General features: G+C 43.9%; 1 protein-coding gene across 1 annotated transcript in view; it reads right to left on the bottom strand.

Annotated features, from left to right (window-relative positions):
* SHB (SH2 domain containing adaptor protein B) overlaps positions 1-25,890 on the bottom strand; it is a 347,131-nt gene that overhangs the window by 253,581 nt on the left and 67,660 nt on the right. The window lies entirely within an intron of this gene.

Genomic DNA, 25,890 nt, shown 5'->3' with positions numbered 1-25,890 from the left:
GTTTCACCCAAACAAAGAAATCCTACCAAGATCTTTTGGCATAACACAAATCAATATATGTAACAAACAATCACTAAGAAAACAGTAATGTACTGTTTAAAATGCAATGTGAAAGAAAATACTAAAGACGAAATTCAAACACAGACATTTCATTGACCAGCCAGAAATCCCTGGATTCCAGAACCATCCGCAATATAGTCACTTCCTGATACTACTTTAAATGGTTACGAGAGAGGGGCCATTAAATACAAACTAACAAAGAGACATGCCTTGCAAAAAGCTGAATGGCAGGTCTTTTTTTATTTAACATAAAATAAGTGTTTGCCTTTGAAGATTCTGCTTGAATTATACTGCACAAGAGTGGTACAATAGTTAGCATTACTGCCTCAAAGAAATGAGTTCTAAGTCACTTTTGAATATCTGGGTGGAGTTCTTATGTTCTCTCCTTATTTGCAGATTTTCCCCGGGTGCTTTGGTTTCTCCCAACACTCCAAAATACACATTAATAGGTTTAAATTTTGACAACATTTTTTTGCACTTGCATGTTAGGGAATTTAAACTAACCTGGAATGGGATAGGGACTGGCAAACATTCATTGTAGCGCTGCATCAAACTGATTGCGCTATTTAAATAAATAATGTTAATAATCTCTTCCTATTTATATATTAGTGAATAAAACCAATGGAAGACTAGTTCAAGTACTGTAGGAACCCTCACTGCATTAAATTAACCACAAATGAAAACTGGATGAAGTCAACCAAAATAAGTCTGTGTCCCCTTTTCATCTCCACAAAAACGGCTGCCTAGAATGCTACCCACGCTGCAATACACTCACTCTCTCATTGTCTTGCTAATAGCTCACAAGTCTGCTGCAGCATGCACTTCACCAAAACCATCCTTTCTTCCAATGCAACAATGAAATTAATAAAGATAAATAGCTATGTGACAACACTTGGCAAAGCCCTTGTGTTTGACGTCATTAAACTGCAGTCTGCATAGAGTATCTTGGTTACCAAGTGACGTGTAAGCCAATCACGTACGTCCTTGCTTTCCACTACTGCAGAGTGCTAAAAGACAGAAGCACGGTCCTCCAAAGCATTCTCAGAAAATACATTTTACTGGATATAATTAGTTGAGGAGAAAATGCAAAACTAATGATAGATTTATTACAATTGAGTTAACTATTTACTGTCTATATACCAATGTTCTCAAACCCTGTCCTCAAGGCTCCGCAACGGTCCAGGTTTTAAGTATATCCATGCTTGGCCACAGGTGACTTAATTAGTGCCTCACTCAATTTGATTTAACTATCTGTGCTGAGCCAAATATATACTTAAAAACCTGGACCATTAGGGTGCCTTGAAGACAGAGTTTGAGAACCTCTGATCTATGCAGATTTAGTTAAAACAGTAGTTAGTGAAAATGAAGCATTACAGTAATTAAAGGTTTATTACAGTTTTGAGTTTGGCCATTACTTATAGCACTAGTGGCATATAACTCTAGCAAACAGACCACATCAGAATATGAAATTCTGATTATTAGGTAGTTGCTGGCTTCAGCTTTTATACTATTAGACACCAGCAGTTGCCTAGTCTTGACGTGTGTGATTTGATAATATTGCTAATGCTAGGCATACACTGAAATTATCTGGCAGATCTGCTCAATATCGATTGGTCAGACATGCAAAATCATCCAGCATGTCAGTCCGATGCGATATGAAGTTGCAAGTCGGATGCATCGGGCAGTGTAGGCCCTACCGTGACCAACCGATGGACATTTACTTCACCAGGGAGGAAAGGGAAATGTTTCCTCCCAAGTGATGAACTTGGATATTGTATACATATACACTGTGAGATATCATATCTCACAGTGGGTCAGATGTATTGAGCCTTGGAGAGTGATAAAGTGGAGAGAGAAAAAGTACCAGCCAAACAGCTCCTAACTGCAATGTTAAGGCTTTGTTTGAAAAATGACAGGAACTGATTGGTTGGTAGTTAATATCTCTCCACTTTATGTCTGACTTAAAATATCTAGAACTGTCTTCCATTACAGATAATTGACACTAGGCAACAGAACAGGAAATGTAACAAGTGTGTACACACGTGTCACTATTCTTAGAGACAGCTGCAGCTTTGCTAAAAGCACATCATATGCACAGCTTTCTAGGTACAAAAACCACCTCAATCTTAAAAAGCGCTATGCTTTTGAGTGTGTCAGCTGTGTAGCTCCTTATAAATACACCTCCTCTCAATTGTGCACTGCTGCTTTCAGTAATGGGTTTGTTGAATCCCCATAGTTTTAAATATAAATCAAGAAAGAGTTGAAAGCGCTGTCCACAATAAAAGAGTTTTTTATTTAATTAAAAAATTATAAAATCACTAATCACAAATAACCTTTATCGATACTGGATTATAGGTTAAGACATTAAAACATGTTACAGACCATAGCTGTTTTCAGTGGTACCTCTTAGTGAAACAGTTTTAAACACAGTGAGTAACTTGCATTAGATTGATACACTCTGTAATACAATTATATTAAATGTCATATGCTAATCCCCTCAGTGTTCATTCCTTTTAAATGGTTCACTCCTTTAGGCAGCCTCCTATAGACGTTGCTAGAAGGGTTAATTACTGACAGTCCCAGACTTATCCGGAGAGATATGATCACCACAGTTTTAGATATAAATTATAAATATCCTCCCGCTGGGACAATTATTCACCCAAATCACGAATTGAGGGCACGCCAATGTCAAATTAGGAGATATAGTAGCTACTTTTGCTTAATACAGTCCCTTAATGACGGCTAGTAATGCTGATTAGATTGCCGTTCTGACGGGCGTCCCCGTCTACTATTAAGGTTACTTAGGACAGTAAAAACTCCTATTTGTTAGGTATTCCTCTTCTGAGGAAACAGCCAGAGACATACGGCTGAGAAACGCGTCAAGAGTGTCCCTTGTGTGTGTGGACCTTAATGTGGAAACCGTTTTTGATCTCCCCTCTGTCGGCAAGACACCTGGAAATATCCTGGGAGCTGCAGGCAGCGCGCAGTCGCTGACAGATACCGCCGGAGCGAACCAGCCAGACAGACCACATTGCTGCAAGTCATCTGTGGTACTGCATCGGGAAAGGCGGTCCGCGAGAGTCTGGGTGAAGGAAAAGGAGCTGGATGCTGCCCAGGACACCTACAGACGCCCGGCGGGAGCAATAGCCGCTAAAGAACAGGGGTGAGATCAGCCGTGCATACGGCCTCCATTTATGAATGAACTGTGGAGCATACCTAACAAATAGGAGTTTTTACTGTCCTAAGTAACCTTAATAGTAGACGGGGACGCCCGTCAGAACGGCAATCTAATCAGCATTACTAGCCGTCATTAAGGGACTGTATTAAGCAAAAGTAGCTACTATATCTCCTAATTTGACATTGGCGTGCCCTCAATTCGTGATTTGGGTGAATAATTGTCCCAGCGGGAGGATATTTATAATTTATATCTAAAACTGTGGTGATCATATCTCTCCGGATAAGTCTGGGACTGTCAGTAATTAACCCTTCTAGCAACGTCTATAGGAGGCTGCCTAAAGGAGTGAACCATTTAAAAGGAATGAACACTGAGGGGATTAGCATATGACATTTAATATAATTGTATTACAGAGTGTATCAATCTAATGCAAGTTACTCACTGTGTTTAAAACTGTTTCACTAAGAGGTACCACTGAAAACAGCTATGGTCTGTAACATGTTTTAATGTATTAACCTATAATCCAGTATCGATAAAGGTTATTTGTGATTAGTGATTTTATAATTTTTTAATTAAATAAAAAACTCTTTTATTGTGGACAGCGCTTTCAACTCTCTTTCTTTCTAGGTACAAAACAGTGCCTTTTACTAAGTGACTACTGGGCCTTGTCGTCTAGATTTTTTAAATGAAAGAGAGTAATTTAAATTTGCACTGTCTTGGCGTAATCCTTGACTCCACCCTCTACTTCAAACCACACATTCAGCACATCTCACAAACCTGTCATTTTCATCTCAAAAATATTTCCAGGATCCGACCCTTTCTGACCCAGGATGCCACCAAGACCATTATCCACTCACTGATCATTTCCAGACTGGGTTACTGTAATCTCCTCCTAACTGGCCTCCCTGACAATTACCTCTCTCCACTCCAATCTATCCTCAATGCTGCAGCCCGGCTCATCTTCCTCACCAAACGCACTACATCCACCTCCCCTTTCCCACAAGCCCTTTACTGGCTTCCCTTTCCTTTTCAGAATCCAATTCAAACTTCTCACACTCACTTACAAAGCCCTCACCCACTCCTCTCCCATTTACATCTCGGACCTTATCTCCCTTTACTCTCCCACCCATCCTCTTCGCTCTGCTAATGCACGCTGACTCTCCTGTCTTCTGATTACTTCCTCCCACTCCTATCTCCAAGATTTTTCACGTGCTGCTCCCTTACTCTGGAATTCTCTACCTCTCCACTCTCAGACTCTCCACCTCTCTACAGAACTTCACGCGGGCTCTTAAGACCCATTTCTTTACCAAACCCAGCCAAACCTCCCACGCTCCGTCTACCCCATCTGTGTCACCCCTGTCTGTCAGCCCTACCCTTTACAATGTACTCTCTCACGAGTAGGGCCCTCTTCCCTCATGTGCTTATCCTTTTCTTAATTTTATTGTCCTCAACTGGCCAAATCCTGCAGTTCTCGGCCACCTTGATACTTATCTCAGTGTCATCTACTGATGTAGTTATGTTCAATTACCCTGTACATGTCCGATATTGTCTTCAACTGTAAGTCACGGTTTTCCTGTTTTGATTATGTGCATATGTACTCTGTAATTGGGCGCTGTGGAACCCTTGTGGCGCCATATAAATAAAGGATAATAATAATCAATCATCATCATAATAAGACATGTTCGTGACCCTGGCACTGAGAGTATCAGCGTAACTGACTAGCTCTAGAAAATGATCTATGTTCATTAACTTTATCAGCTCTATTATCATATCCCATTCCTGTTAAAAGTGGTATTTAGTTTTAGCTAGAGCTGTAATTGGTATATTTTGCACTTATGAGTTAAGTAAGTGAGCCCAATTAATGCAAAAAGAAAAGCCAAGGCACCATGCAACATCCTCTTTGGAACATTACACCATGTTTTTACATGGATGTGATTGCGTCAGATGACAGTTTTTGTGTATGAGCTCAAAACGGAGGAGCTGGGTGGAGAGAGGATGTATCCTCTTAAATAAAAAAAAATAGTGACACAGCGGTGCTTAATCTTCCAACACAATAGAAGTGCTTCACTTTCCATAACAAGGTGAGGTACTAAGAAAACCTGCTACTATTATGACTTGGCCATACGCCTTTGTGTGCATTTTGCTGTGGCACACAAATCATGCATCAATTTCAAGTTGGGTGGTATGGTTTGGGGTGTACTGTACATGTGCATACGTTCCTTTACATATTACACTTATGTTTTACTTACATACATAAGAAATCCAAACTAAACCAATATACTAATTTTTATTTCGTTTTATTACTGCAGACTGCAGGTAACAAATCCCCAAACACATACAACAGTATAGCGTTATTTAAACATCTATAATGTAAACATCAAAGTGTGGAGAGTAATACCTTTATTTGCACATGATAGCTGCTTTGTTGTAGCTAGCATTGTTAGGGTCATTTCAGTACTCTCAGCGGCAACAAATTGCCATTCCTTAGTAAACCAAGATGACAAGTATAACACCATCCTAAGCGTGCTAAAAGAGCAGCATTGTTTGTTTGGTTTTAATATTTTTACTCAGCTAATAATAAAACTAAACAAAAAGGCTGCAAAAAGCCAAGAGGTGGAAAATAATGGCTACAAAGAAAAAGAACAAATAACAGCCCACATATCTTTTCAATGGGATTTGAACACGGAAGTAAAGGACCGTGTTGTGTAAACATTGCTTTTTTTGTCATGTCAAATATCTCCGTCAAATGTTTCATACTTTTTCTACAATATAAACACAGTGCAGCATGATGTGAAAACAATTAGGTCACACAATACCTACAGCATAATATTTAACACAATGATAAATTTGGAAAATGTCCTTTTGTAGAACTGAGAATAAAAATGACAGTGTCTTGTAACATTAATGATTATGGAGCTCACTCAAGAGTTAGACGTAGAGATCCTGCAAAATGCATCTAGTCACACTATGGGCACATTTTGAATGCAATGCATCTCGCCAGTCATCGCAAGCATAGCGGCATTTATTAACACTGTATGCTTGAAGACAATCACAAAAGACACCTCTCCCAATAAGAGCTGAACTTTGCGATACAAGGACTTCAAAAGTTTAAGAGTTGTTCTTCTAAAGATGGCAGGGCCGTAACTAGGTGTGTGCGGAGAGTGCTCCGCACATAGCACTGCAGGGTAGGGGTAAATGTGTAATACCCCAGTACAGCAAGTGTGTAAACTATGTGGCATAGGTCAGGGATACTCCTTCAGCAGCAGCTCTTACCTATTCTTGGCAGAGGGGCAAGGTTTTCCCCAGACACAAAGGCAGACAGGGCTTTGCATAAAAGAATAAATGGTTTACTACGTAACCCAGAAAAGGAACTGATTACAGCAGTGAAAGGTAAGATTTGATTCAAGCTACTTTAACACACAATCTAATACATTCACAGACACCATGTACACTAAGTGATTCCACAAATGGCAATATAACTAAATCTGAGATTAACACTATGGGGTCTATTCATGAAGCAGTGAATAGATTGGAGAAAAGGACCAGTGGAGAAGTTGCCCATAGCAACCAATCAGCTTTGAAGGAAGATTTTATCAAGTACAGTCTGCAAAATGTAAGGGATATGCTGATTGGTTGCCATCGGCAACTTCTCCACTGGTCTGTTTCTCCACTCTTTTCACTGCTTCATGAATAGTCCCTATGCTCAATAATAAAAATCATTCTATGCAGACAATATTAAAGACCCAGATAACTTTGGTGTCACTGCAGAGGTCTCTATGTGCACGTTAGGGCCCAGTTATCTTGTTAAATAGTGATATGCAGCTATTGTCTCCTTTAGCCATGAACAAAATATTGCAGCTCTGTGTATTAAAGATGATTGTTTCAAACAAACTGGAGCTGCTTCCCATGTAATTCGCTGAATAGGTATAGTAAATACAGGATATGTCCTTTGTGGGTGTACTATGTTATGCTGGTGCTTGGGATCCCGGCGCCAGGATCCCAACCGCCGGCATGCAGGCAGCGGGTTGAGCGCAAAAGAGCCCCTTGTGGGCTTGCTGCACTTGCCACGCTGTGGGCACGGTTATTCTCCAAGAGGGAGAATAGTTTCAGTATGCCGGCTTTCGGGATCCCGGCGCTGGTATGCTGAGCGCCGGGATCCCGACAGCCAGCATATCAAATGCCTCCCGTCCTTTGCAGCGGAGCAGGTTTCAGTATAAATATAGACTTATTTCACCCAGTCAATAGCTGTTGCTGAGTCAGTTTCCTCTCAGATGTAGGCAAATCAGCATTGGTATAAAGTCTTTATACTCTTCTGTCTCTGACACTTGCTGTGCGCTCTCTTGGCTGAGGGTGTCATGGCTTTCTTACTTCTAAATTGCTGCACTCCCACTGCTGTATCTCGCACGTCTGCTTACTCTCTCACGCAACTTTCAGATTATTTGACTCCCCTCTCTCAGCTGCTCATCTCTACTTAATGGCGTCACCAGCTCTTTCCCCACAACGGCTCCAACTGACCCTCGTCAAACTGCTGTTTTTTTTAAATAAACTTTAAATAAAATGGCACACGCCACTACACTGTTGTCAAAAATGTCCTTATTTTAATGGGATATCACAAATGTACTATAGCGGATCCTGCCACTTCAGCTTTTTCTGCTTCGCCTCTTTACCGAGGCGAAACAGGGAGCAGGTGTACCTAGATGTATTAACATCTCAGCTGCCGAAGAGTGGGAGTTAAAACTCCCCCCTCCAGCGATCCCTGCCAGTGCTCCACAGTGCATCAACCTAGTGCTGATGTGCTGTGCCTTACATCCCGGCCGGCTCACTGGGCATGTGTGCGATCTCGCCATTACTGCGAGATCTACCGTGCTCAGCCCAAATCCGGCAGCCAGTACAATGGGGCATAGACACCGACTGCTGTAAAAATCGATAGCTGCAGGTTTTGGAACTATCGGTGTCACTGACCGTTCTCACATTTCCCCATACATCTGTGAGCTCTCTTAAAGACAGCAGCGCCAATAATGACAGGAGAGAGTAGCACCACTGTCATTTGCCACACATCTGCATATTAATACATGGGAAGAAGCGGTATCCGTGCACATAACATGCATACAATGCACATCATACAGCTACACTATCTCTCTCCAAGGATTAGTACATAGGTCGCCAAGTCACACTGAACTCTTATGGAAAGTAGAAGTGGACGAAATGCAGCATAGGTTGGATCATGCAAAAATGCGTCCCATGCCGAGTACCAACCAGATGCATATGTCTGCTTGAGGTGGGTCACTTGCTTTGGTTCAACCCCCTGGTGTAATGCCGGGTACACACTAAACAATGTGTGTACCAAGCGAGCTTACAGGCGACGGAACCCAGCAGGGTGGCCAACATCCGCAGTGCATACACACTTGCAGATGTTGACAGCTATGAAGTGGCCGCAGTGGGAGGAGCGGAATGCATCGCTAGTGACATACCCAGATTGAGCTGCATATATAGCCAACTGGGTATGTCGCTAGCGACAAGCAGGAGCATGTATCGCTAACGATCTAGTGCATACACACTGGATGATTTTAACAATGTGTCGTTACAATCCATCGGAATCTGCCACATCATTAACAATGTTGTATAGTGGCTTAAGGCCCTCATTCAGCATGGATTACAAGTTTGCTTTTTAGCACTTTGGACGATTATCGAAAAACTGCGCAAGCGCTGTGTACTCACTGAACATGCATCAGGGAAATACTGCGATCGCAGAGTGTTTGCAGTTTTAATGCGATAGCACAGTGACTGACTGGAAGTGAGCGTTTACTGGTGGTAGCATGGCATTTTGTGGGAGTGGCGGCAAAAACTCAGGTGTGTCATGGCCGTTTGGCAGACGGGGGCACTGACGTCATCTGTGTTCACTAGCATGCAATTTACCCCTTCGATGTTCCCGATTTTGCGTATGGATAGCAACACTGCAGTGGGTTTTTTTTTTTTTTTTTCATTTCTGGGTGGCTACTACTTGTGCGATTCTTTGCAATTCAGATTGCACAAAATCACACTTTTAGTTGCAACAGTGTTCTATGCTGAATCTCCCTAAATTGTGAACTAATGACAACTGGCGGACGCATACGATTGTCTGAATGTGTCTAAATACCTCTCAATTGTTAAAAAATTCTCATAATACTGCCGCACTGCAATCCATTCACTAGATTACAGGGTAATGAGCAATCTTGTTACCAGTATGAAAATTTTTTTTGCAGTCAGCTTGTTAAGGGGAAGGCTACAGTCTACTGATGAAATCAAAATTTTCATTTTACATGTTTCCTGCAATATTTCCTTTCCTATGATTTACACTGTCACTTGCTGGACTAAGGAGGTACACTTTGTTAGTCATGCCGAGCTGGAGCATTACCCCAATCGGCACATTTACAGGTAGGTAACGCATTTTGTGTCTGCAGATCGACGCAAGTTGCTTTCAACTCTACTTCAGCCCCTATATATTTAACAGTCCCTTGCCAGAAATTTAGACCAGAGGAGTCAGGATTAATTTTGAAACCCCTCCATAACGAAAATATAGATTTGCCCCTGCGGTGCAGCAGCCGCACCTTTTTCTATTGCCAAGGTCTGTTGTGGTTCATCTGTCACTCTGCACATGTTTTAAACTAATTACTGTGCTGAAAAAGTAACAGCCTTGCTTGCGTCTGTGGTGTATGATGTTTTTTTTTTTTTTTACTACATCTGTGATGCAAATAAGACTCCAAATTTCAAGAATAAGACAGGGCAGTACATCTAGCGAAGCAGCTCAGTCATATCCGTCATCATGTGCTGTATGGTGTATTGAAGCTAGGTGTATGAGGTGTATGAGAACACAATATGTATATTATTATTATTTGAAATGTTCTGTATAGTCTGTTATATTTTTGCTGCCCACAAGCCAACAAATGAACAAGCCTCTTCAAAGTCAATTATAGACATACAGGAACAAGAAAAACATGATCACTGAAAAACAAAGGATTCAAAATTAAAAAGCAAAATCAGCATATTCATATTATTTTTGGGCACCTGCAATATTTACAACAAAGTACTACTGCTCTAGAGCAAGGCACTATGTGGTACTTTGTGAATGGCGTGCAAAAAGCAGAAGAAAGACGGCAACGCTGTGCCATTATGCACAACGATTGATTGGTCGCTGTTTAGAATTCAACTGTCTTTTCAGTGATATATACACAAACTGTAATCAGAAGGTCTGTCACAGGCACTGCACAGAGACAACAATACGCATCAGCCAGCAGTAATTCCTTGTCAGAAAAAAAAAAAAGAGTAGGTTTATCTGTGAAAGCCCTGGAGCTGAACTACCATCCATTCCCTTTGTGATGCTGGCTTGTCACGAGCAGATGGATGGTGTCTCAGACTCCCTGCTGATTCCACAAACTCCACATGCTTACACTGTAATAGTCACCTTACTTCCAGTTAACTGCACTAAAAGGGACAGGCTCAAATATAGAGTAGAGACAAAAAAAAAGAGCGCTCAAACTTTGCATAGCATTCACTAAGGTGTGTTTCCAATTTAATGGGCTTCTTACTATTAAATAACTGATTTGTTCGTTGTAGTGTGACATTACTTATAAGTTATGTATTTGGTAGCCATTTTGTTGGCCTATATTTAACTGAATGAGATCAAAGACCTGCCACTATAGTGACAGGAAAAGAAAGATGTGGTCTAGAATTTTTTTTTTCTGTTTTAACAAAAACTATAACCAAGTGTATGTCTTTATGTATCTGAATATACGTACATATAGAGCTCTCTCTCTCTATCCATCCATCACATGGAAAGGGGCTCCAACAACATATTTATGGTCATTTTTTTCCCTTTGAATTTGTGTGGTGTACTTTTTAAGATATTGCTATATAAAAGAAGAGAAAACAAACAATCACAGCAGTCGGAGGGTCATGGCCATAATGGAAATAAAAATGTGTGACAGAATGGAAGCAGCCTAAAAGGGGTCAATACGTCAGCAATCAATTGGCCCAATTCTGTGTTGTTCACTGATTGCAGATTCCGATGAAAAAATAAGAAGAACTGAATCAGTAAATTGATTTTCTATCATATTGGACTGCACAGACTAATCAGGGCTGTAGATTGCATGTGTATGGTAATGATCAGCCATTTTGCAGACTGTTTCGATGACCGAAGACGATGGCATTTCTTTACATGTGACTAGTAAAATGACAACCCTTGGAGTTGATGTATGGGCACTGTCATGATTCGCAGATCTGATCTTTGGATGAAAAAGATCTGCAAATCACTGAAAAATATCAGCCATCTATGGAGGCATAATAGCGTATTGGAGAATCGTTAAATCTGTAAATTGTTATTTTGGGATTGCCGATGTATGGGCCCCGTAACATAGCAGTCAATCCCGCAGAAAATATCTATACAGATGATTAATACACAAATAAAAGATTTTTATCTTTAGCAGACAGTTGTGGACGCACAGTCAGGGATATAAAATGTGACATATATATCACCACAATCAGTCAATCATCCCTCATTTTTTTGTTTCGTTAGGATTGTTGTGTTATAGGAGAAATGTAGGGACACTTTATGTTGTAATGGTGCCCATATACTTGTGCGATGCCCCGCGCATCGCACCGGCAGTTCAGGTGCGATGAAATCGTGCCTGAACTGCCAAAGTGATTACCATGCGATAGATCGCATGGTAATCACGTGATGGGCATGTCACCGACGAGTGGGAGCGGCGGTGCCTATCACGCATCGCAGTGCGATATATCGCATGTGCTTTTAAAAACACATGCAATCGCACTGCGATGAGATAAATATTAACTGCAGAACATACTATCATGAGACACGATATTCGAGCAGCGTGCCCGCACATCGATCGTGTCGCATGGTACTTTAAATGTGCATACAATCCTTTGATTTCTCTCACAGATGCGGTCAAAATCGAAGGATTGTATGCCATATCTCACAAGTGTAAGGGCTACATAAGATTCATTTTACTGTATACAATAATATTGACTGTTGATGAAAATTAGGTAACCACATGGCAATGTAATGACCGGTGATACAGTATAATCTCATCCCACCAGTGTCAGTGTCGCACAGGACAGAGTAAGAGAAAGTGGAAGACTGTGGTAGGATAGTAAAGCGCAAGAATAGAGCTGGGGGGTACGGAGGTGGGTGACTTGGAAAGAAAAGTATTAGGATAGAGAAAGAGGTGTGGGAGGTGAATGGAGAAAAAGAGGGGGGAGGTACTGTGTGGAGAAAATAGATAATGAATTAATAAATACATAAACAAATAAATAAATGCCATGCAACTGGCATATACTCTGGACCTACTCTGAGCAAATTATACACAAGTTCTAATATTTTCAAGATAACAATGTGAATTTATAAGGAGATACTAAGGAACCTATTATTAAGCACCTTTCAGCAGTGCTACTTTAGTAACCAAATTGCTGTGAGTAACAGAGGTGGAAACTTAGGGGTCGATACAATTACCCGTGAAGGGTACAAAGTGCCGTTACCGCAGCGTTTCAACCCAATCTCACACCCTTCGCGGGCTGAAATCAGCCCAAATTTGCATAAAATTGCTTGGACCTCTATGGGGTGACTAGCACTTTTGTTGGTATACGGGCTGCCATACAGGTAGCCACTGCTGCAACGACCTGCACCCGCAAGATCATCGCAGCTAATTGGATTGACTCCTAAAACACCAGAGCAATTCAAAATTGCTCCCAAACGGAGACAGCTGCTCCGTAGTCCAGCTGTCCCCACGTTCCCTAACCATGTAAATTTTGGTAGCAGTGAAAGTGAGCACTGGCAAGTCTGACTCGGCAGTGCTGGTGCGCACACGTGAACTGGGGTGCATGCATGCGCATGATAAAGCCAGCTTCCAGCAGAGGGAGATGAACAAGTCCTCTTAAGTATAAGTAAGGAGCAGGGGTCTAGGAATCAGCACCATCTGAAGATGGTAGTACGGATGGTGTAATGGTTAGCATTACTGCCTCACAGCACTGAGGTCATGAGTTCTATTCCCACCATGGCCTTAACAGTGTGGAATTTGTATATTCTACCAGTGCTTGTGTCTGTTTCCTCCGGGTACTCCGGTTTCCCCCCACAATCCACAAATATACTGGCTCCAGACAAAAAACAAACAAAACAAAAAAACTAATGTATAAAAGTGTGCATGTACATGAGCAGACGAGATGGGCTGAGTAGCACTTTACTCCCATCAAATTCTATGATTCTAAGGTGAAGTTTCCTGCCGTCAAGCTCCGAAAATGTAGTATTTGATTATTTTTAGTCCCTACACAATATTATAGGGACAGCAGGACACATCGGGACAGAAAGGTACGCAGGAAATATCTGTGATATCTCCAGCATTAGCTCTATAAGGAATAGCACCATCAGGGCCGTTTCTAGCCAATTTGGCTCCCAGTGCGAGATTCCAAATTCCGCCCCCCTCCCCCCCACATAGTTCTAAAAAGAAAAAGCATGCGCGCGCTCCCGACAAGGGGGTGTGACCTGATTAAAATAGGCATGGCCTCGTCTGATATCATCACGCCCACCACAGGGAAAAAAAATAAAAATAAAAAAAAGTCCCCATTTTACACAGCGCAGCAGGCAAGTGTCCCCATTTTACACAGCGCGGCAGGCAGGTGTCCCCATTTTACACAGCGCGGCAGGCAGGTGTCCCCATTTTACACAGCGCGGCAGGCAGGTGTCCCCATTTTACAAAGCGCGGCAGGCAGGTGTCCCCATTTTACAAAGCGCGGCAGGCAGGTATCCCCATTTTACAAAGTGCGGCAGGCAGGTGTCCCCATTTTACAAAGTGCGGCAGGCAGGTGTCCCCATTTTACACAGTGCGGCAGGCAGGTGTCCCCATTTTACAAAGTGCGGCAGGCAGGTATCCCCATTTTACAAAGTGCGGCAGGCAGGTGTCAAGTGGAGGGGGGGAAGGAAGGGAGGGAGGGAGAGAGAGAGAGATAGAGATACTACTTACATCTTCCCGCTCTTTTGGTCCGGCCGCCTCACATCCCTCGCGCCGGCCGCCTCCTCCTTCCAGGTTTATCTCCTCTCCTCCCTCTTCTCAAGCACTACTGCTCGGGGGGCAGGGTTTCACGGAATGACGCGTTTGCGTCGTGACGTCACGACGCAAACGCGTCATTCCGCGAAACTCTGCCCCCCAAGCAGGAGTGCTCGGGAAGAGGGAGGAGAGGAGATAAGGACATACAAAGTGCCGCGGCGGGCGCCCCGTGCGGTTGCACGGCTCGCCCGCCGCTAGAAATGGCACTGAGCACCATTACTTAATTTCTACAATAGTATGCAGCCAATCAGTGGTGTACCATATTGTTAAATACTTGCCTCTCTGTAGTCCTGTGCTGGCAGCAGTAGCACTACACAAATCACCAGGAAAATGGCACCAGACTCTACTGCTTGTGCTGACAGTTCAAGAAGAGAGGGCCCAGAGGGAGAGTGCACACGGGTTCCTCCTCACTTAATACACCTCTGCTGTCCATAAATAAATGTCAATATTCCATCCCATTAAATATTCTCTGTAACACTGAGCCTTATTCAGGTCCATTGTAGTAGCGGTACACACGGCGAAGTGCTGATGTTCGGTACTTTGCGAATGTGCCAGACCAGTACTGCGCATGTACAGTATGGGTCAACGACGTTGCTAGCACTACGGCATCCGATTGTCAGTGATTTACATCCGATGCTCTTTTGGTGCTGGAAGATCAACGTTCTCAGTTTCTCAAAATGGAGGTGTGTTGTTGTCGTTGCAGGTGAGGGACAAGGCCAGGATCTCCATCCAAGAAAGGAGATTTCCTGGCCTCTTTGTTGGTGCTGTGGAAGTTGGCTAGCACAACCCCATGGGTCACGCAGACAGCCAATAGTGTTGCGGATGATCCGATACTACATTCTACGACGCAGCTCGGATCAATAATGCAGCTGGAGGTGTGACGACTCCTGCAGCAATACCCTATTTGTTGCTAATGCTGCTGCTCCATGTAACCACATCTTAATTACGCCCAATAAGCACAAGACCACTGTGGCCTTGAACCTACATCGAGGACTGGGCCTGGTTTCTAAATCAGCCAAATTAAGACTGGCACCACCACTGGATGAGAGAAAGAACTAAAAGGCTCTTTCCTGGCTTCAACAGTAGTACAAGAAAGTAGTTACTAGAAGAAATCTAGAGTATTCCTCAATATGTCTGCAGTGCAATGCTATGTATTTGCAAACGTGACTGTCAGGCCATTAAATAGGTGAGTGGCAGCAGAAGACTAACACCACATTAGTTACTGACAATGCAGGAATTATAGTTAATAGCTAGTGACCTAACCTTACAGTCCACCTGCTGTGCTGCACAGAGAATGGACTTGTGCTAAGTAACTGAAGAATCATAAAAGACAGTAGTTACAGTATAGAACACAGGGATATTATTACTCAATTGTCCCCATAGTTCTCCATTCATGCAACATAAAATTACTTTGTGCAAGCTATTTCCTGGACCTACACCCCATTTTCTTGTTGTGGTACATTTTAAAGTCTACAAGATACTATTGGTAAAATTTGCTTATTGGTTTTGCTACATTAAAGAGCCAAATGTCATTTAAACACAGCAGAAGACCAGGGACGTGCAGTCAGGGGAGGCAGATTTCAGTAATAAAAAGAAGATACTTAGGACACATATTTTTTGTCTTAAGGATATGCTTTATATTAGTGCAGTCAAGTGTACATTATAAAACGACTTTAAATGCGTTTCGGAGGCACTGAGAACTGTGCCTCCCGCCGCCAATGATAAAGGACCGGAAGCGGGGGGCGGAGGCAAAGAGAGGGCTGTAAAACCCCATTCAAAAATGCACTAAATGCGGCACTAGTATAAGTGCCTCAGTGACAGGGGCGTACTTTCAGCCCACATGAAAGCACGCCCCTGTCACTGAGGAAGAGACTATTGGGCAGTAGATCTGGAGCTCTCCCCGAGGTCCAGCCCACTTTCACTGGGATTAACTCCGTTATTGACCAGGCCCCTGCATCTGTTCCTCCACACCCCTTGATCATCATTAGAAGCTGGGGGTAGCGTCTTTACCATCAGTTGCATATTTGGGAGGGGAGGGGGACGATGCGGGTATTCACCCCCCTACAGCTCCATACCTCTAGTCCCCCTCTCTACCTCTGTGTCCATGTACAGCCGCCTGCTCCATCCCGCTGGCTCCCGTCCGTCGCGGCGAACAGCCGATCGGTTCAGGCGCGGAGCAGAGCGCTTTGTGCATACTGCCATGCTCTTGCCTGAACCAGCTGTCATGGACCCGATCAAATCGCAGCTGCAGCAGCCCCGGAGGAAGCGGTAACAGGCCGGGCAGACAGCTGAAGAGGTTGGGGGGAAGGGGGGGGGGGGAAGGAGGAGCGCCGGCCCGGGGATCCGGGAGGTGACCGTGCTGCTGGCTGCAGCTCCTCATTAACATCATCGGCCTTATCTGAGGAGGGAGTTCTGGTAAGTATTACCATTCCATTGTACTCTAATTAGTTCTGAGTTTATTTTTTATTTTTACTTTAAAGAAATAAAAAAAATGTAAATACAACAGAAATATGCTGGACCTTACCAGGGAGTCAGGGACCCATGCATCCTGACTTTACTTCGGGGTAGGGATATCAATTCTGGAAGATGAAGCAGAGAAGTTGCTAATAGCAACCAATCAGCTACTAACTGTCATTTTATAGACCAGATAAATGATAGCTAAAAGTTGATTCATTGCTATGGGCAACTTCTCCACTTTATCTCTCTCTCAGGATTGATAAATCTCCCCATTTACATGGGCAGGTGGCAAGTACACTCCAACCTTTTTCCTTTGAGAATTCCCTGAAAATATAACTGTTCTTGTTTCGCTTACAGGGAGAGATATATCTGGCTGGGTATGTGCGATTGGCGGTCAGGAGACCGCCAGTCACAATACCGACTGCGGGATCCCGGCTGTTGGATGGCCGGTGGTGGTGGTGGGGGGTTGAGCACAATGGAGCCCCTTGCGGTCTCGCTGCGCTCGCCACAAGTTCTACTCCCACTCTGTGGGTGTCGTGGACACCCACGAGTGGGAATAGCCCTCAGCCGGGATCCCTGCAGTAGGTGCACTCACTGCCGCTGCCCAGACCCTGGCTGCCGCTACTCCCCTTACATTTGTGGCGGCGTCAGAATTAGGAATTAGTGGCAGGGGCAATAGCTGGCGGGGCGGCACTACAATAGCGGGCAGAGGCGGCTGTGGCCAGTAGCGGATTTACCACCACTATACGACCAAAGCTGCCCGGCAGGTTGCAGGGGGCCTCAGACAGGGCTGTATCATATTTACTCACCAGCAGTGAACAGACAGCTGCCAGCAGGGATCCGACGAAGCCCCCTCTGATCTGCTGCCATCCACCCTACCTTCTCCTCCCTCTGCACTTTGTTTTCGCTGGCGGCTGGACTTGGCTGGGCGCAGGAAGGCTTCGTGTGAGGACGGAGGTAGTGGAAGTGGGACTGGGGCTATGGTGACCCGGACACACCAGGACCAGTTGAAATGCGCCAGGTAGTGGGAGCAGGCAATTATCCCCCCAGATATTCCCTCACACAGCCAGACGATTTTATTGGTGCCCCTCGTCCTTACAGTCATCCCGGGTTCCTGTCGATGAGTCGGAGACACCCTGATCTGGAGCATACTAAAGGTGATGCGGCAGCGGCGAATGTAGAGGGAGAGGGGGTGTACGGGTGGCAGCTGTTGCAGCTCCTCTTCGTTGTTTACTTTGAGGAGCTGACATTCTAATAGGAGAGGGTATTTGAGGTGGGCTGTTCTACCTGAGCACTGTGTTTGGGTGTCTGAGCGGTGGCTGTGTACTGGCAGTGTGGAGTGTGTTAGGGGAATAGGTAAATGGAAATGAGACATGTGAAATGGAGAGATTGGGTGTGTGGCTCTGCCCGACTATGATGGGTTTGATATATATGGGTGGTTCTGCTACACAGGGGTAGATGAAAGGAGGTTGTACTGTTACTCTGGTAAGGGTCAGCAGTGGTGACTTTTGGGGAAATGTAAAGGGGTATCTCCATTATACAGATTGCAGGAGTTGTGAGATGGCCTGTGTTCCCTATACTGGGGAGCGGTAGATGATTTGGGACCATTATGCTGATGGCAGATGATCAGCTTTGCCACCACTCTCCACTGGCTTAAGCAGCAAGGCGGGCGGGCATGCAGACGTCAGGGACTGCTGCATCCACAAATGTAATAGACTAATAGTTGTCCTCTGTATAAATGTGTGACATATATGTGAAAGATGATATCGAGATTCTGGCGCTTGGTATGCAGATAGTCAGAATACTTACAGCGGCATCCCGACATACAGTATCCCAACAACTGTTAAGTTATTATCCTAACCCTATCCTAATCCCCAACCCCCGTAACCCTCCCTGCCTGCAGCCTCACCAGCCACTGACCTCACCGCACGCCACTGCAGAAGACCCATGGAAAAGAAAATGGCTGGCACTGCAAAAGCAATCTGAGCAAAGCTACTCTCAATTACAGGTGAACCTTTGTTTACACCGGCAAGAAAAATCTAGAACATGTACTGTTATCATAATGAACAGATTTCAGCACATAGGCAGGCGTGTACACCTCCTCTCCTGTTTTGTCTAGCCGAGCATTACAGCAGGATTTTTGGCACCCAATAACGCTAAGTCTCAAAGTCCTGTATTATTTTTCACAACCGTGCAAATTCATTTAGCTCTGTCTCCTCGTTTTCAACATTTTTTGAAAATGTTAGTATACAATAAAGAGTAGCACTAATGTTGCAATACACATAAGATACTAGTGACAGCCACGCAAAATCTCCGGATCTAACAAAGCTGTCCATCCACTTATATGGCCAAACTGGAAAATAACTATATTGCCGGGGCCTATTGGTCACTAACTGATGTATAGGTACTAATTAAGTGTCTCTTTTCTAAATTCTGACAAAACATAAAAGGTTAAGTATAGACAACTCAGTAGAGGATATACTGATGGTATTGTTACAAGGAAAATTAAGGTTTCCGTAGTAATACTACTAGTGACATACTGTGTGTGTGTGTGTGTGTGTGTGTGTGTGTGTGTGTATATTGTGTAGTGTGTGTGGGGAAGGGGGGTATGAGAAAGGTGGCGTAGGAAGGTTTTACTGGCATCTGGAAAAAGGTGTGGGAGGTGTATAATGAAAAAATATATGAGCGGACTTCTGTAATTTTTCTTCACTCACCTATTTTTCCCAGTGCTCCTCCATTCCTGTAATTTACTGTAGCACAGGAAATCGTTTCATAGCTGCAGAGGGGTTGTGTGGCAGATTCAGAGATGGACGCAGTAGCACATCCTCTGTGTCTTTTTACATATTTTAGTATAGCCGCTGCGTACAATCAGCAGGAGACGTCTGTAGTAGAAAGATGCCCACTTCATACTTGTGTTCTGCAACTAAGTGTGAACACATAGCTTTGTCACTCTCAGTCATCTGAGTAACCCTCAGGTTACTCAGGATTGCTGATGCTTTTACGCTGCTGGGACAAGTGAAATTGTGTCAGAAGATACAGCCAGGGCTGGATTAAGGGCCACATGGGCTTGGAGCTGAAAATGTTAAAGGGCCTACTGGGAGATGCGGAGGAACGGTGATCAGTGTGGGTGTGGGTAATAGCCACGTGGGTGTGTATACCTTCCACACTATCAGCTCCACTGTTTCCCTAAGCATATAAAATACAAAATTTGCATAAATTCCTGAGAAAACCAGAAAAACTATTTTAATACTTATGATTTATGGCTGACTGTGTAACCATCTGGGAGGCTGGTCACCATTATACTGCCATTATGATGGGCCTATTTGTATGTTGAGGACTGGAGCTGGTGCTCCATCTGTCCTATTCTTAATCTGGCCCTGGATGCAGGCACTGGATTCAGCATGCCTCTAAAACTGAGCCGTCGCTCCCTGTTTTTGAAAACGCTGCCTCTTGCCAACCCATTCACGCCCACAAACATTTGGATCATCTCAATAATGCTGCAGCTTAAAGGGAACAGCATGCGATATCACACCATAAGAGATGTGCGTAAACCATTGGGTTTGTGTACTTCTCTGAATTAGGCCCTCTATGGGCTGGAGGTCCAAATAGAAGGCACAAATCTCAGGCTGTAGTTTCTGAATCGTTCTGCAGCTCACACCAGCTATAGTATCTGCAGAGTCAAGCAGCCCCAGTTTTTTCACAGCACGGAGCAGCCCTAGGCAGTGAAAGAAGAGGTGATAATGCAGAAATTTCCACTTAAAGCATAGATGTAACTTTTTTCAAACTCCGCAGAGCACAGTGTGAATAAAATATAGAAATTAGTATGTCATCAGCTAACTCTAATTTTGGCGCCAAGTGATAGGACATTTATACAGATAAAGGGAGTCTAACCAAATGAACATATAGATCGTTGCGCATAGCCAAAAACACAGTGACCGAAGAGTATCCATTACGATTCAAAGCTGCTAGAACCATGGGCCTAATGCAGACCCGATCGCACCTCTGCGAACTGACAGAAGTTTGCGATCGGATAGTCGCCACCCAGCCAGAGGGAAAAGGTCTGCAAACGCCGGTCAGCTACAAATCCGTTCGCAACTCACTCACCATCAAATTATTTTTCCAGTCCGCGCAGTCTGTGCGCAGCCCAGGAGTTACTCCTACAGTGCGAAAAAAAAACCCAGGCTGATCGGGCCGGAGCGGACGTCACACACCCTCCCTGAAAATGCTTGGGAACGCCTGCATTTTTCCTGACCCTCCCAGAAAACAGCCAGTTACCACCCACAAACGTTCAATTCCTGTCAATCAATCTGCATGCGCCTAGCAATCTAAAAAGATGCAGGATTTTTATGCAGTTTGGCCTCACGCCTGTGCATTACGATCTGTACGCATGCGCAGTCAATCGTCCGCCATGCAAATTTGCATAACAGCTATCAGGTCTGAATTAGGCCCCATGTTAGGTAAAAGAAAAGAAAACGGCCACACATACGAATAATTACAGAATCATTTATAACCATACTGGGTAAACACTAGAGATGAGCGCCTGAAATTTTTCGGGTTTTGTGTTTTGGTTTTGGGTTCGGTTCCGCGGCCGTGTTTTGGGTTCGAACGCGTTTTGGCAAAACCTCACCGAATTTTTTTTGTCGGATTCGGGTGTGTTTTGGATTCGGGTGTTTTTTTCCAAAAACACTAAAAAACAGCTTAAATCATAGAATTTGGGGGTCATTTTGATCCCAAAGTATTATTAACCTCAAAAACCATAATTTACACTCATTTTCAGTCTATTCTGAATACCTCACACCTCACAATATTATTTTTAGTCCTAAAATTTGCACCGAGGTCGCTGTGTGAGTAAGATAAGCGACCCTAGTGGCCGACACAAACACCGGGCCCATCTAGGAGTGGCACTGCAGTGTCACGCAGGATGTCCCTTCCAAAAAACCCTCCCCAAACAGCACATGACGCAAAGAAAAAAAGAGGCGCAATGAGGTAGCTGTGTGAGTAAGATTAGCGACCCTAGTGGCCGACACAAACACCGGGCCCATCTAGGAGTGGCACTGCAGTGTCACGCAGGATGGCCCTTCCAAAAAACCCTCCCCAAACAGCACATGACGCAAAGAAAAAAAGAGGCGCAATGAGGTAGCTGTGTGAGTAAGATTAGCGACCCTAGTGGCCGACACAAACACCGGGCCCATCTAGGAGTGGCACTGCAGTGTCACGCAGGATGTCCCTTCCAAAAAACCCTCCCCAAACAGCACATGACGCAAAGAAAAAAAGAGGCGCAATGAGGTAGCTGTGTGAGTAAGATTAGCGACCCTAGTGGCCGACACAAACACCGGGCCCATCTAGGAGTGGCACTGCAGTGTCACGCAGGATGGCCCTTCCAAAAAACCCTCCCCAAACAGCACATGACGCAAAGAAAAAAAGAGGCGCAATGAGGTAGCTGTGTGAGTAAGATTAGCGACCCTAGTGGCCGACACAAACACCGGGCCCATCTAGGAGTGGCACTGCAGTGTCACGCAGGATGTCCCTTCCAAAAAACCCTCCCCAAACAGCACATGACGCAAAGAAAAAAAGAGGCTTTTTACTGATATTTGGTGTTTTGGATTTGACATGCTCTGTACTATGACATTGGGCATCGGCCTTGGCAGACGACGTTGCTGGCATTTCATCGTCTCGGCCATGACTAGTGGCAGCAGCTTCAGCACGAGGTGGAAGTGGATCTTGATCTTTCCCTAATTTTGGAACCTCAACATTTTTGTTCTCCATATTTTAATAGGCACAACTAAAAGGCACCTCAGGTAAACAATGGAGATGGATGGATTGGATACTAGTATACAATTATGGACGGGCTGCCGAGTGCCGACACAGAGGTAGCCACAGCCGTGAACTACCGCACTGTACTGTGTCTGCTGCTAATATATAGACTGGTTGATAAAGAGATAGTATACTCGTAACTAGTATGTATGTATAAAGAAAGAAAGAAAAACCACGGTTAGGTGGTATATACAATTATGGACGGGCTGCCGAGTGCCGACACAGAGGTAGCCACAGCCGTGAACTACCGCACTGTACACTGGTTGATAAAGAGATAGTAGTATACTCGTAACAACTAGTATGACACTATGACGACGGTATAAAGAATGAAAAAAAAACCACGGTTAGGTGGTATATATTATAATAATAATACAATTATGGATGGACGGACTGCCTGCCGACTGCCGACACAGAGGTAGCCACAGCCGTGAACTACCGCACTGTACACTGGTTGATAAAGAGATAGTAGTATACTCGTAACAACTAGTATGACACTATGACGACGGTATAAAGAATGAAAAAAAAACCACGGTTAGGTGGTATATATTATAATAATAATACAATTATGGATGGACGGACTGCCTGCCGACTGCCGACACAGAGGTAGCCACAGCCGTGAACTACCGCACTGTACACTGGTTGATAAAGAGATAGTAGTATACTCGTAACAACTAGTATGACACTATGACGACGGTATAAAGAATGAAAAAAAAACCACGGTTAGGTGGTATATATTATAATAATAATACAATTATGGATGGACGGACTGCCTGCCGACTGCCGACACAGAGGTAGCCACAGCCGTGAACTACCGCACTGTACACTGGTTGATAAAGAGATAGTAGTATACTCGTAACAACTAGTATGACACTATGACGACGGTATAAAGAATGGAAAAAAAACCACGGTTAGGTGGTATATATTATAATAATAATACAATTATGGATGGACGGACTGCCTGCCGACTGCCGACACAGAGGTAGCCACAGCCGTGAACTCCCGCACTGTACACTGGTTGATAAAGAGATAGTAGTATACTCGTAACAACTAGTATGACACTATGACGACGGTATAAAGAATGAAAAAAAAACCACGGTTAGGTGGTATATATTATAATAATAATACAATTATGGATGGACGGACTGCCTGCCGACTGCCGACACAGAGGTAGCCACAGCCGTGAACTCCCGCACTGTACACTGGTTGATAAAGAGATAGTAGTATACTCGTAACAACTAGTATGACACTATGACGACGGTATAAAGAATGAAAAAAAAACCACGGTTAGGTGGTATATATTATAATAATAATACAATTATGGATGGACGGACTGCCTGCCGACTGCCGACACAGAGGTAGCCACAGCCGTGAACTACCGCACTGTACACTGGTTGATAAAGAGATAGTAGTATACTCGTAACAATTAGGATGACACTATGACGGTATAAAGAATGAAAAAAAAACCACGGTTAGGTGGTAGGTATATAATAATAAATAATACAATTCTGGTCGGACGGACTGCCTGCCGTGTGCCGACACAGAGGTAGCCACAGCCGTGAACTACCGCACTGTACACTGGTTGATAAAGAGATAGTAGTATACTCGTAACAATTAGGATGACACTATGACGGTATAAAGAATGAAAAAAAAACCACGGTTAGGTGGTAGGTATATAATAATAAATAATACAATTCTGGTCGGACGGACTGCCTGCCGTGTGCCGACACAGAGGTAGCCACAGCCGTGAACTACCGCACTGTACACTGGTTGATAAAGAGATAGTAGTATACTCGTAACAATTAGGATGACACTATGACGGTATAAAGAATGAAAAAAAAACCACGGTTAGGTGGTAGGTATATAATAATAAATAATACAATTCTGGTCGGACGGACTGCCTGCCGTGTGCCGACACAGAGGTAGCCACAGCCGTGAACTACCGCACTGTACACTGGTTGATAAAGAGATAGTAGTATACTCGTAACAATTAGGATGACACTATGACGGTATAAAGAATGAAAAAAAAACCACGGTTAGGTGGTAGGTATATAATAATAAATAATACAATTCTGGTCGGACGGACTGCCTGCCGTGTGCCGACACAGAGGTAGCCACAGCCGTGAACTACCGCACTGTACACTGGTTGATAAAGAGATAGTAGTATACTCGTAACAATTAGGATGACACTATGACGGTATAAAGAATGAAAAAAAAACCACGGTTAGGTGGTAGGTATATAATAATAAATAATACAATTCTGGTCGGACGGACTGCCTGCCGTGTGCCGACACAGAGGTAGCCACAGCCGTGAACTACCGCACTGTACACTGGTTGATAAAGAGATAGTAGTATACTCGTAACAATTAGGATGACACTATGACGGTATAAAGAATGAAAAAAAAACCACGGTTAGGTGGTAGGTATATAATAATAAATAATACAATTCTGGTCGGACGGACTGCCTGCCGTGTGCCGACACAGAGGTAGCCACAGCCGTGAACTACCGCACTGTACACTGGTTGATAAAGAGATAGTAGTATACTCGTAACAATTAGGATGACACTATGACGGTATAAAGAATGAAAAAAAAACCACGGTTAGGTGGTAGGTATATAATAATAAATAATACAATTCTGGTCGGACGGACTGCCTGCCGTGTGCCGACACAGAGGTAGCCACAGCCGTGAACTACCGCACTGTACTGTGTCTGCTGCTAATATAGACTGGTTGATATTTAAAGAGATATTAGTAGTATACAACAATACTATACTGGTGGTCAGGCACTGGTCACCACTCCTGCAGCAAAAGTGTGCACTGTTAATTAATATAATTGTACTCCTGGCTCCTGCTAACAACCTGCAGTGCTCCCCAGTCTCCCCCACAATTAATTATAAGCTTTTAATTTATACATTGATGACTGTGCAGCACACTGGGCTGAGCTGAGTGCACACAGACTGAGTCACACTGTGTGACTGACTGTGCTGTGTATCGTTTTTTTTTTCAGGCAGAGAACGGATATAGCAGAGAGAAGTGAACGGATATATTATATTAAATAAAAGTTAACTAGCAACTGCACTGGTCACTGACTGTGGTAAACTAACTCTGTCTGCGACTCTGCACAATCTCTCTCTATCTAATCTATCTATCTCTATTCTAATGGAGAGGACGCCAGACACGTCCTCTCCCTATCAATCTCAATGCACGAGTGAAAATGGCGGCGACGCGCGGCTCCTTATATAGAATCCGAGTCTCGCGATAGAATCCGAGCCTCGCGAGAATCCGACAGCGTCA

Source organism: Pseudophryne corroboree, chromosome 1 (genome assembly GCF_028390025.1).
Source record: "Pseudophryne corroboree isolate aPseCor3 chromosome 1, aPseCor3.hap2, whole genome shotgun sequence".
Classification (NCBI taxonomy): Eukaryota; Metazoa; Chordata; class Amphibia; order Anura; family Myobatrachidae; genus Pseudophryne; species Pseudophryne corroboree.
This window is presented reverse-complemented; position numbering and strand designations above follow the sequence as displayed.